Source organism: Diorhabda carinulata, chromosome X (assembly GCF_026250575.1).
Source record: "Diorhabda carinulata isolate Delta chromosome X, icDioCari1.1, whole genome shotgun sequence".
Lineage (NCBI taxonomy): Eukaryota > Metazoa > Arthropoda > Insecta > Coleoptera > Chrysomelidae > Diorhabda > Diorhabda carinulata.
The window spans coordinates 13,569,495-13,582,206 of record NC_079472.1 but is presented as its reverse complement, the minus strand read 5'-3'; the positions used below and the strand labels follow the sequence as shown (position 1 = coordinate 13,582,206).

Here is a 12,712-nt window from a genome sequence, read left to right as displayed (position 1 = left end):
TCCCCGATTGATCTGTGTTCACAGATGCCGTATTGATAGAAAAAGACATCAGAATGCAGAAAGCTTTGAATAAAATAGAGCTAGAAACCAATAGAACACCAGCATTGACCTCAAACCTTTTTGAGGTGTGTTCGTCATGAACGACCTGGATGGATCGGTCGTTATTTAGCAGCTCGGCATGCCAAATTCTCACAAAACCCTTCGATATGTCCAATTGCTCTAGATTCTCTATAGTTTCAGTTAATATTTCCAGAGATCCCCGATAGATCTGTGTTCACAGAAGCCGTATTGATAGAAAGAGAGATCAGAATGCAGAAGGCTTTGAATAAAATAGAACTAGAAACCAATAGAACACCAGCATTGACCTCAAACCTTTTTGAGGTGTGTTTATCGAGAGCCAGCATTGATATCGAACAATAAAAATTACAATGAAACCAGAAAGATGTATAGAAAAAAAGGAAAATCGAAAAAGCAAGAAAATCAACTCAAGCAGACAAAAAAAATTATTATACTAAAAGTAAAACAGCTTACTGAATAATTATAAAACAATATTGGGGAAATAGATTGAGAATATTGGATCATATATGGCTTGACTAACCAAGTAACCCCACATTTACTTAAGATAATTAGAGTAGCTTTTGGTAACAACAGTGTCAACCACTTCATCCTTCTGAAATGCATATCAAACTGAGATTTCATCGATGCAAATTAACAAACGAAATTCACAATGTATCGACGATCAAATAAAATGGAAGATATGCATTCTTGAATATAGAAGGTGCCTTTGAAGAGGCTATTAAAGAGCATTAAATACTAGAGGAGTGAATGAGATAATCTCCAGATGAATATCGCAACTACTAGCCACTACACACTACAAGGGAAAGTGTCATATCCACGAGATAACAGTTCTATCAGTCCAAATAGAGGATGTCCTTGAGGAAGAGTTGTATCTCCACTAGATACCGTTCCTATTAATCTAAATGGAGGATACCCACATATGAAGTAGATGAATTCTTATGGAAGCTGAGCTAGTTGAGGATACATGACCACATAGTCATTTTTGCAATGGGAGGCTTTGAGAATACATCCTTCGACAAAGTTAAACTATAAAAGAAGATGGTGTCGGTTGGTGGAACCTGAACGTTAACCCGAACAAGACCCATCTAGTCACCAGGCTCATCTCAAGTCCATTAATTTGGACTAACAGGCTATTGAGTAGAAATATCTGAACCAAAATAGTGAACTAAAACGTGAAAAAATATGCATCTACCAGGAACTTTAGCGATAAAAGACTTTCAAGGACCCAGAGATAGCAGCTCAGATTAACGAATCTAGGAATCTGCCTTCCAGTAATTTTACGATGAAAAGGAGATTAAGAGAAGGTTTTTTTTGGAAGAATGGCACTAAAAAAACCTCTGTTATTACTTTAAAATAAAATTAGGAGGTTACATTGGGTAAAAAAATTGGGAGAGAGTTACGAAATTATGAGTCAAAGTTTGAAGTTTCTGTTTGTGCTTTGGTCAAAGTAACATCGACTGTAAAACACAGCGAAGACTCGTTGATGGTTTGGGGATCTTTTGGAGGAAGGGCGACTGGAGACTTGGTCATCATTGAAGGGATTTTGAAGAAAGAAAGTTTTAAAAATATATTGAAAGAAAATATAGTAGGTTCTGGTCAGCGCCTGATCCTCAAGCATTCCTCAAAGTTGAGAAAGAGAATTTCAAAGAATCGGAAAGGAAGAATTTACTAAAAGTCCCGTCACAGTCGCCCCACCTTAACCCGATTGAGTTGTGGAACAAACTATAGGGTGGGCAAAAACTTTTAACTCGTAGTGTAGTTAGTTAACAAGAGGATTACTTTTATTGTTCAAAATCTTAACCTAGTGATTCTGGCAAAGAAAAATGTTATGAATCTAGAAAATTATCATATTTTTATCGATAAAAATTCAAAGTTAGCTTCAGCTCAATATAAATTCTACCCTGTTTCCAGTCTCTTTTCATAAATCCAAATACACAATTTCCATTAGGAAATGAACAAAGCCGGTTTAAACCATTTAAAAATAAGTTGAAATATTCTATTTTTAGAAAAATTCCTTCAACTCGTCACCCGCTATCACATATACATACCACATTCGATTCAATGATACATTGTACTTTTTAATTCCACAACAATTCTTTTAATATAACAAAATAAATTTCATACAAAACGGAGAGACTATCAATGATGTTTTAGAAAATAAAACACAATAAATATAAATATCTTTTATTTGCTTTTGGCAGAGAAGTTTCCGAATACCCTGTATAGGTAATTATATTATAAAATTCCTTCGCCTCAATTCAAACATGTCGCAATTTATTAAGACTAGTTTCTAATTTTATGAAGGGTACAATTGCTTTACTTTCTTTTGATAATTTTTCGCATCACGTTTTTATGGGGTATTGTTGTGAAATTATTGAAAACAAAAGTTTAAAGCAGACCTGGGATGAGGAAAAGAAACGCTTGAAGATGGTTCGCGCGCTTAGGTCATCCACCTAGCTGGAGATGGAAGCTACAAGAGAAGCAGTAAAAAATTTAGTACCAGCATTAACCGATTATCGAACTCCCCCCAAGATCAAAGAGCTTGGTGGTAACACATCTAGCATCAAGATTAATATTTATTGAAATCCATGGCACAATCCCTACGAGGAAAAAGTTAATCCATAGGAAATGTTGAAAATGCAGTTTTTTTTACACCGAAGCCCAAATAATGGTTTTACTAAGGTTTTAATGACTTTGAACTTTGAGTCAAAACCAAAGGATGCCATTTCATAAACAAAAAGAGACATCCTTTATGTTTGAAACTTTGGATTTATTCCAAACTATAGACTATCTGTGTTTGCAATCTATTATTTGTGGATATGAATCAACAAAATTTAGAATAACTATTTCTAAAAACCGCGGCTATCGAAATTTTAATGTCATTACCATTTGAATCAAGTTCGGAGAATTTCGAACAAACTAACATTCAAGAATAAGTAAATATAACGTTGAAGATTCATTTTTATATCGTCAATTATTATAAAATTGTGAATAACATCCTGGCAATGATTTATCACACAATACGTAGTATTTTTTTATGTACTGGGATTAAGTTGATAACGAAATATATAAAGCGTGATTATAGACGTACTTAATCGTTACAAAAGTTAACATTAAAGTCTATTCGGACTCTCAATCAAAAGCATGATTCTGATGAAGGTAGGAAAAAATTCAAAGGACCATACGCTCTAAATTGGTTTGTAAGATCAAAAAGCTTCAATGGACTTGTCTAACACATTCAGAGGCCGTAAGCTTAGATGACTTCTTGGGCTTTACGTGTTGATGTATACACGTTGGAGATGAAAAATATTTCAAATGTAAATGATCAAAAGAAAAAGAATTATAATTGAAGATTAAGAAATAAGTATATTTATCTGTCTCAGAAGTTTTTGACCTATTGGACCATCCTCAGCACTTGCCCGTACCAAATCAATTATTTTTTCTCTATAAGTTTCTTTTATTGCATCGTTTCTGACCCGATGTAACCTCGACGTTCTATTTTTTCTTCTTGAGGCGTCCATTTCTGTTGTTTCTTTGTTTTTTTCTTCAGTTTTTCTTTTATTTTCCATGTTTCCGGTCCATATATCAACGTAATCATTGCATTGTAGATTCTCAGTTTTCGTTGTTTTCCTATTTCAGTATTCCATAGATTTACTTATTGTTCTTGTTCTGTTTATTCTACATTCTGTATCATCTTCTTCTCCTTCGTCAGAAATAACTCCTAGATATTCATAGTTATCACATCTCGTTATAATTTCGCTGTTTTGTAGTTATACTTTCGTTCTATTCTTCTCTCTACACAAGTGCTGTGTCTTTTCTACGTTTATCTGTAGTCCACATTTTCCGTATTCTTCCTCTAGTTTGCCGTTCGTGTATTTTAAGTCATCTCCATAGTTTGCACATATTACAAACTGGGGTGTCCCACGGCGAGTTAACACTAACTTATGGCAAAATACTTATAGTAAAATCATGAAAATTTTTAAGTTTGGGTTTTCGGATACGATCTTTTTAACTAAAATAGTTTCAAAGATGGCCGACTACCGGTTCTACCGGAAGTCGACTATAACTTTGTTATTTTAAATAGAACACTCTATATATTAATACATTTTTGAATTCTAGTATACTTTTGTCTAAATACTTTTTTCGAAAAATGCATACTTCTTGAGTTATTAATTTTTTGTAAAAATGTTGACCGTTGCAGACCCTCATAAATTATTTTTTACGAGAATACCCTTAAAGATATGAAAACCGTTTCTGTGCCGTTGCTTTTAGCAAGGTCAGACGTATTCGAATCTATGTTGAAAAATTTTTCATTTTATACAGGATGTGTATAAAAAGTGTTCAAAATTTAACTTCATAAATATGAAATTTCTTTATTTTTTTAAATAGAACCACCCAGTTTTTTCTATTTTAATGCATTCATGGGTAAAAAATGAGGCAAATTCATGTATACCTATACCGAAACCTTACCATTATCCAGATATTAAACGTTTTCTGTAAATTTTTAGAGATGCAGGTGTGGTCTAAATTTTATTTATTCATTATTAAATTGATTAACGATTTTCGAAAGTATCAATTGACTAATTACAGTTAAATAAGTGTCATTTATTACAAAGCCTACTAAAAGTATACATAAAAAATCAAAACTTGTTAAAAAATATAAAAATATTAATTTAAAACCTCAAATATCTCGGAAACGACTAAAAGTTGTAATAGGATAACGATAAAGTTTAGAAATAAGAAAGTATACATGAATTTGACTTATTTTTTACCCCTGAATGCACTAAAATAGAAAAAACCAGGTGGTTCTATTTAAAAAAATTATAAAATTTGATATTTATGAAGTTAAACTTTGAACACTTTTTATACACTCCCGGTATAAAATGAAACATTGTTCAATATAGATTCAAATACTTTTGAATTTACTGAAAGCAACCGAACAGAAGTCATTTTCATATCTTTAAGGGTATCATCGAAAAAAAAAATAATTTATGTCTGCATCGGTCAAATTTTTTACAAAAAAATTAATAACTCAAAAAGTATGCATTTTTCGAAAAAAGTTTTCAGACAAAAGTATACTTAAATTTTAAGTTAATTTCAAAAATGTATTAATATACAGGGTATTCCATTTAAAATAACAAAATAACAGTCATCTTTGAAAATATTTTAGTTAAAAATATCGTATCCGAAAACCCAAACATGGAAATTTTCATAATTTTACTATAAGTATTTTGCCATATACAGATAGTTTTAACTCGCCGTGTGACACCCTGTATAAACAGGTGTCATTGTCGTTTATGATCCCCATTCCTCGAATTTCTTGAACAAATATTTTAAAAAGTGTTGGGGAGATGCAGCTCTCAGGTCTTTGTTGATTGTCATTCTTTATTTCCGATTTTTAGTGCAAACTTTCACTTGTATCTTTTCGTTTTCAATTTTTATCCCTATATCCCATTCATGTGCAGGTATTATTTGTAGGTGTTGGTTCTTTGTTTGTTTTTAATTTTCATTTTTGTCAATTAGTTTTTGGGTTTCAGGATTCCATCAATATTTATAACCATTTGAATTTTCTTCAATTCCTAGAGCTGTCCTAAAGATGTGTCGTCATTTTCGTATTTTATAAGATAAATGAATCAAAATACATTCGAGTCAAATTTAATGTTAATAAAAGCATTTACCATAACCCTCAACACGCCCAATTTTATCAATAAAGATCTGATATTTTACGGTAGTGACCTTTAAATATTTGCATCTGTTTAGTAAATAAATTTATATTTAATTGCATCGTCAACAGAAGGTTTTTATCATAACAATAATTTTATAATAAATGTCACTTATCCATTTTTGTTTAAAGTCCACCTACTTCGTAATAATAAATAATTTGCATAAGAATATTAAGTTAATTGAAATTACAAAACCTTTTCATTTTCTTTACTATCTTTCGAATTTCATCAAAATTATATTTTATATAATTTAACCATAAAAATGTTTAATCCGTCAGAATCTAAATAACATTCATAAATAAGTGTAGGTTGTGCCATTTGTTTATCGTTTATATTTTTTTTATTTCATCAATAAATACAATAACTATATGAATAAGTTGTTATATAATATTGTCGAATCAATGTAATTTTAAAAATAACAACCCACTATACATCATATCACGCAATATGTATTAGGAATGCTGAAAAATTTGTTGCCATATAGATGTCGCTACTAGTTTTGCATCGATGTGATAAACTCTAACCTTAAAAATGACATGAATATGACAGCTGTCGTACTATTAGTTTGTAAATTATGGCATTTTGAGTCAAGCAACTTTTGTTATTTTGAAAAAATTTATAAAAACGGTATTTCGAGTGTTAATATAGCTCTGCTTCTTGGCAAAAACTACTATTGAAGCCAAAGCTTCGTTTGATAAACATTGTTCGAACTTTGCTCCAAGAAAATCAACCGTTGAAGACAAATTTAGAAGAGAAAAAACGACCTACGATGATTATGTACGCAGTCAACGCTCCAAAAAGGCAGTCCCCGACAAAAACATCAAAAAAGTCCACAAAGTAATTTCGGATAACCCTAAAATGAAGCTAATTGAGATAGCTGACACCTCAAACATATCAAAGAATGCATTGGACATATCGCGAATGAATATTTGGGTATAAGGAAGCTTTGTTCAAAGTATTTGTCGTGCGAGTTCGATATCGATTAAAAACAACAGCGAATTGATTATTCTGAGCAGTCCAATCGACAATCAGCCGAGTAGATTAAGCCTGATGATCTAACCTCAAAGCGCGGAGAATCGGCTGATAAGCTGATGGCATAAATATTTTTGGTTATTCGGAGTTTGCTCCAAGAAAATCAACCGTTGAAGATTATGTACGCAGTCAACGCTCCAAAAAGGCAGTCACCGACGAAAACATCAAAAAAGTCCACAAAATAATTTCGGATAACCCTAGAGTGAAGCTGATTGAGATAGCTGAGACCTCAAACATATCAAAGAACGTGTTGGACATATCGTGAATGAATATTCGGGTATACGGATAATTAAAACATTTCCGGTATTATTTACATCAAATTTTTTTGCTGTCACACCTTATTGCAACAGAAACTTATTAATTTCTTCACGAGCAAATGTTTTAAATTTTCAAATATGCAATGAATTTCGAGTATTTATTGATGTCTACGTCGTTATTTACCTTAAGGGTCCCTACCAGTTTGGAATAAATCGACCAAAGTTTTGAAGACTTTCACATAAAACAATTTTCTAATGGGGTTAAAAATGACACTTTTTTTAACGCAATAGCGTGAAAAAATGAACCGCAACGGTACTTTTTTCACGCTTTTTGACCTATACAGAAATTAAATTCTTTATGAATGCCTATCAATAAAAAAAAAACTTTAATATTATAACGAAGGTAGAAAAAATTAAATGAAATATTCCTAGAAAATAAAATTGCACAAATACAAAAAAAATTGGGATTTCGTCTAGCAATAAAGTGATGTTTGTTTTTTGTTAATAGTTTGCATTTTTCGTATTATTCTCAAATTACTTATTTTTTTTTCAATTTAAATTTGTATAAAATCGGCAACGTAACACCCCACCGGTAGGAACGGCCCTGAATGTAGATTAGCGAAAATTGATGAAAATTTGTATAATTTTAATAAAAAAGAATCATAAATTAATTTTATAACAATATAAGAGATTAATTTAATCCATTTAACTAATATTTTGTGAAAAAAAAATGTTTTAAAAATACAATCCATATTATTATTTACTAATTTTACCAAAATAATTTGGTTTTCAAGAAATCCTACTCGGAAAAAGTTTTATAATCATACACGAATTAATTTGAAAATTTTTTCCATTTTGTAAATCAACCCAAAATAAGTCAAAAATGAAGAATAAAATTTTCCGACATCTCGCTTTGTTTTCGAGATATCGATACTTGAAGTTGGAAAAATTTATTTTTATTTAATATTTTTATATACCTAACATAATCTAACCTAACTCAATTTTCTCGTTGTGCCCTTTGAGTTTGAAAAGTTCAAAAATCGTGAATTTTTTACAGCCAAAATTGTCTAAAAAAAATTTTCTTCGCGTGAGAATTATTTTAGTTTCATTTCATTATTTTTTTTTCTTATGGGGGGCTTCGCTCCCTCGCCCCTTCAATTATAAAACAAACGAAAATAAATAACTTTTGGAAGCAATCATAACGTACTTTTTGCTCGAAAGAGGATATTTTTACATTAAAGTACTAAATAAATATTCAAACTATCATTAAATATTTTTTTTATTTTATAAATAAATAATATAAAAATTAAATAAAAAAAATTTTTTTTTTGAATTACAAGATTCATAATGAATTTGAAGTGATGAAATATTCATTTGAAACGAAGTATTTAACGCCATCTGCTCAATAAAGCGAATTTTGAACTAACTTTTGATTATAACTTTAAGTATCGATATCTCGAAAACTAAACGAGATATCAAAAAATTTCATTCTTCATTTTTGATTTATTTTGGCCTAATTAAACCGTGTTAAATCGCGACGCCACGGAAATCGTACTCTCTCCATTTTTTTTTATTTATTATTCAAATAATAAAAAAAATATATTTAAAAAGAAATATGTTCAAAAATCATTATGAAAATTAATGTATGTACATTTTCAATCACGTTGAAATGAATACAACATTTGAGATGCCACTCTGTATACTATTATCGTACAAATAATTTAAGATAAACTACGACAAATAAAAAAAAATTAATTAGAAAAAAAACTACTAACCAATGTAAAATTATCCCTCGTCGTGTTGATTACAACACTTTTTATTATTTTTTCAATACAAAAAAATTGCAGACACAAAAAATTTGAAAAAAAAAGCCGAAATTGAAATTATCACGTAGATTCGTATCTAATTCACGCGCGCCACGCTCATAACAGGAGAGAAAACAAGTGAGACACAACCTCTCTTCTTGATAGTCTTTTACTTTGTGTTTTGCGTTGTCCTAATCCATCCCAGTAACCTCGCTCCACACCATCATCGTAGCGTATTTGTACGCGGCCACGGTGTATAAATTCAGCGACGCTTTATCGTCCTATTGTTTTTCAGAGAGATAAGTAACCGATTGTTTATTCGTTTCTATAATAGATCGAAACGCCGCGGGGTTAACTTCATTTTCGTTTCAGTTTCACTTTCTTCACGGACGGTTGTAGCATGTTCGCCACATTATATGTATACTATCGCAGTTTGACACGTCGCTCCGAACCTACCCTTCGCATGCGATTGGGGTAAAATAGAGATGGGACTCTATCGGTTCTAATAAAACCTACCGTAATCCCCCTCTTTTTTGCCCAAATCGCAAATTTTTACGTTTTCCAGTGCCCAGATAACGAACGTTTTTTTCTTGACAGATCTGTCAAAGATACTTTGATAAAGTATAACAAACAAAATAAGAAATTAATCAGGTACAATATGAATACAAAAATTTTGTTTGGATAGATTGGGATATTGTTAAACAATTTATAAGTTGTGGAACGTTTCATATGTTATAGACCATGGGAAAAGACCCCATCCGTTTATTTTACTACGAGTCTCGAACGGTATCATTACACAACTGATTAGAGTGTATCGATTTAGTGAAAACCATTGTACCTTCTCCGTTTTAGGATATTTATCTTTGTTGTCTATCCATCTATCCGACTTTTCAATAGAAATTGACTTTAATTTAGATACGATAAGACCTTGGAATACGTAAAAGTGTAGTTGGAAAAATGATATGTGGGTGAAGAATGTTTTAACGAAGAATAAAAACAAAATCTTTAAGATTATCGACCAATTATGTACTTGGACGAAACGTACGTAAAAATTTTGTCAGATAACATTAATAAAAGTTGTCGTGAGAGCAACGGTTAGTCATAGTTTCTGCAGGATAGAATAATGCATTCATACATGAGATTTCCACCATAACATCCCGATCTTAATCCTATTAATCTTGGTTGAGGTTCTCTTATACAATACCTTGCCAATACAAGGGTAATTTACAATCTTGAGGACGTCAAACTCGGCCATTGTTGTCACATAGTTTCTGTTTGAAAATGAAAACAACTGAATATCGAGTTTTCATTTACGACCGTAGTATATTGGACAGCTAAATTTAAACGTGGCTGCTTTATCAATAGTTTGACTAAAGAATTGAACATGCGTTGTGTGTCCAAAATCTTATTCGAATGAACATTTTCCATAACTTATTGAGTGTAAGCAAAATAAATGGGATGTTTGCGTCGATTTATAACTATAGATCAAATCTCGTTCCAGCACTACACTCGTTAAACGAAATAATAAACAAGACAATGGGTAACCTATATATTCATATGTACTACATTTGAACTCCCGAATATCCACCTAAGTCACTTTAGAGTATTTCATCACCATGCGTTGCTCAACAAAATCAATTACAATATTACTTTTTGCCTCTCTCGTATTCGGTTTTTTTATAATCACATTTCAATAGACTCGAAAATAAGTATTTTTTGATCAAATCTCGTATATTTTCTTCTTCTCTATAATCCTTTATGCCCTTTCAAACGTCAAAGTCTTAGAATTTTAGTTCTCATTATCTTTTTATCCATTTTTTTCCAATCTTTCCAATCCCTTACTACTTTATTCATCTGATTCATATCATCGTATATAAAATATTATATTCTTATTAAATATTTCATTAAATTGATTCGATTCAAAATGTTAATAATTTAAATAATAGCATTAGCTCCTTCGCCAATGTTTGAAATGTGACTTTCCATCTCTAACATTGCCGGGGGACGTTATCGAGCGGATCAGCTGATATCTACAGGGGCAGTGGTTGGAATTATATTATGTGATTTATACGTCTGTCTGCGGGGCTATTTATACCTATACCAAGTCATCATCTGTACAAACCCTACTAACATATAATATCGAAAAAAACGATTACTATTCTAAGAAGTTAGAACGTCGTTTATGCCTTTTTTTAACGAAAACTGCTATGGGATATCTAGTCCAGTCACCAACGGTTTTTCCCTAGCAACAACGATTATTTATTTGTTCCAACTTGCCAATCTGGATCGTTCTTGGAACGTATTTTCTGAGCAATATCCGGATATGCACGGTTCTAGTAATAGTACTTGCTATCAAGTTAATATTCAAGGAAACGGTTCAAAAACGATGCCTAAGTTGGTTGGAGCACGTAATCTTTATTGCGCAGAATCGTCACTTTACCAGAACGGTTTTTGATGGGTTGGAACCATCGAACTTGGTAAAAAATTATTTATCGAGTTCGATAGTTGGAACGAACTTTATGATATTCGGTGTGGGAATAGTATACACTTCAAGGTTAAAATGTCTTTTTTTTTAACCTGATGGTCATTTTTAGCTATATCCGAGTCATTAAGAGATAAATAAAATGTCTTTATTTAATCAACGACACAATCAACAAGTTCCAAAATAACAATTTAGACACTTTGATCTGTGACTTATAATGAATTAAATAATATACTTCTTATCATTAACAAACTGTGATTTTTCAGTTTTCTTTAACTATAAAATTTCAATATAAACTATTAATAAACTAATTAGAACGTTATTTAGTATTTCAAATATCTCTGAACGACCTACCATTCTTCTAAACTAATACAAAAATTTAAAAAAAAACTAATAGATATATCTAACTTAATTACCTTTTCGTTAAAATGGAAGTAGAATCAATAAAATCTATTTTCGTTAAAAATTATTCTAATGTGTAAAATTGGGCAAACCCATTTCTATTGTTTGATTCAATTATTTACTGGTACATTCAATAAAAAAAATTTAATGGTTTGTAAATTGTACTAAATAATAGTTTTAAGGGGACTATACCGACATCTATTATCGGGTAGTAGAAGAGTATATTTTAATATACATAATTTCCTGCATAACATAATGAGTTACACCAACCTTTAGACTTTGAATAACCTTGAACCGTGCATAAACGAACAGTTGTGTTTTGACAACAAAAATAATCTCACGTGATGTCTCAATAAAAAAAATTTTAACTGAATTTTTAGCATATTACAGTATTACGGCTTTTATATTTAACTTTAACATTGCGAATGTTGGTTCCGTATGGTATACATATATCTAAGTATGTTTTTTTTTAGAAGGACGGAAGGACACCCCTGAATATTTTGACAGATGTCAATTGTAGTTGACATTTCTCTAAGTGACGTGAGACGTGATTGTTTATTAATTATTTTTACTATCTTTTGTGATAAAAATGGTGTTTTTATCTTATTTAAGTGTGTGATTAAACATCGTTATTGTGAAAACAAAGTAAGTAGCTACATGCTTGGTAAATACTGGCAACAGATTGCATTTGACACACTTTTTTTAAGGACGTTTGCATTCCATACATCCTCAAATTTTTCTGTTCAGCTTGTCATTTTAAAAGTAAATTGCTTTTCAATGTCACAGACGCTCTAAGATATAAGCTCGATTGATTTTCATAAAATTACATGTTGATAAATTGAGTAACATACTTGATAAAATAAGTATTATTTTGCTAATAGTCACAAGGGCAGATTTTGGAGACGCCCAAATTTCTCAAGTCTAGACCATACC

General features: G+C 31.0%; 2 protein-coding genes across 3 annotated transcripts in view; one reads left to right on the top strand and one right to left on the bottom strand.

Annotated features, from left to right (window-relative positions):
* The window catches only part of LOC130901613 (GAS2-like protein pickled eggs), an 87,282-nt gene extending 77,944 nt beyond the window's left edge, over positions 1-9,338 (bottom strand). Inside the window, exon 1 of the mRNA XM_057813099.1 lies at positions 8,866-9,338. The gene's annotated coding sequence lies outside the window, so the exon portion shown is untranslated. The remainder of the gene's footprint in view (positions 1-8,865) is intronic.
* A 2,726-nt stretch (positions 9,339-12,064) lies between these two features.
* Positions 12,065-12,712, top strand: part of LOC130901610 (myotubularin-related protein 3) — a 28,183-nt gene continuing 27,535 nt past the window's right edge. For both annotated transcript variants that reach the window (XM_057813096.1, XM_057813095.1), the window contains exon 1: positions 12,065-12,424. The gene's annotated coding sequence lies outside the window, so the exon portion shown is untranslated. The remainder of the gene's footprint in view (positions 12,425-12,712) is intronic.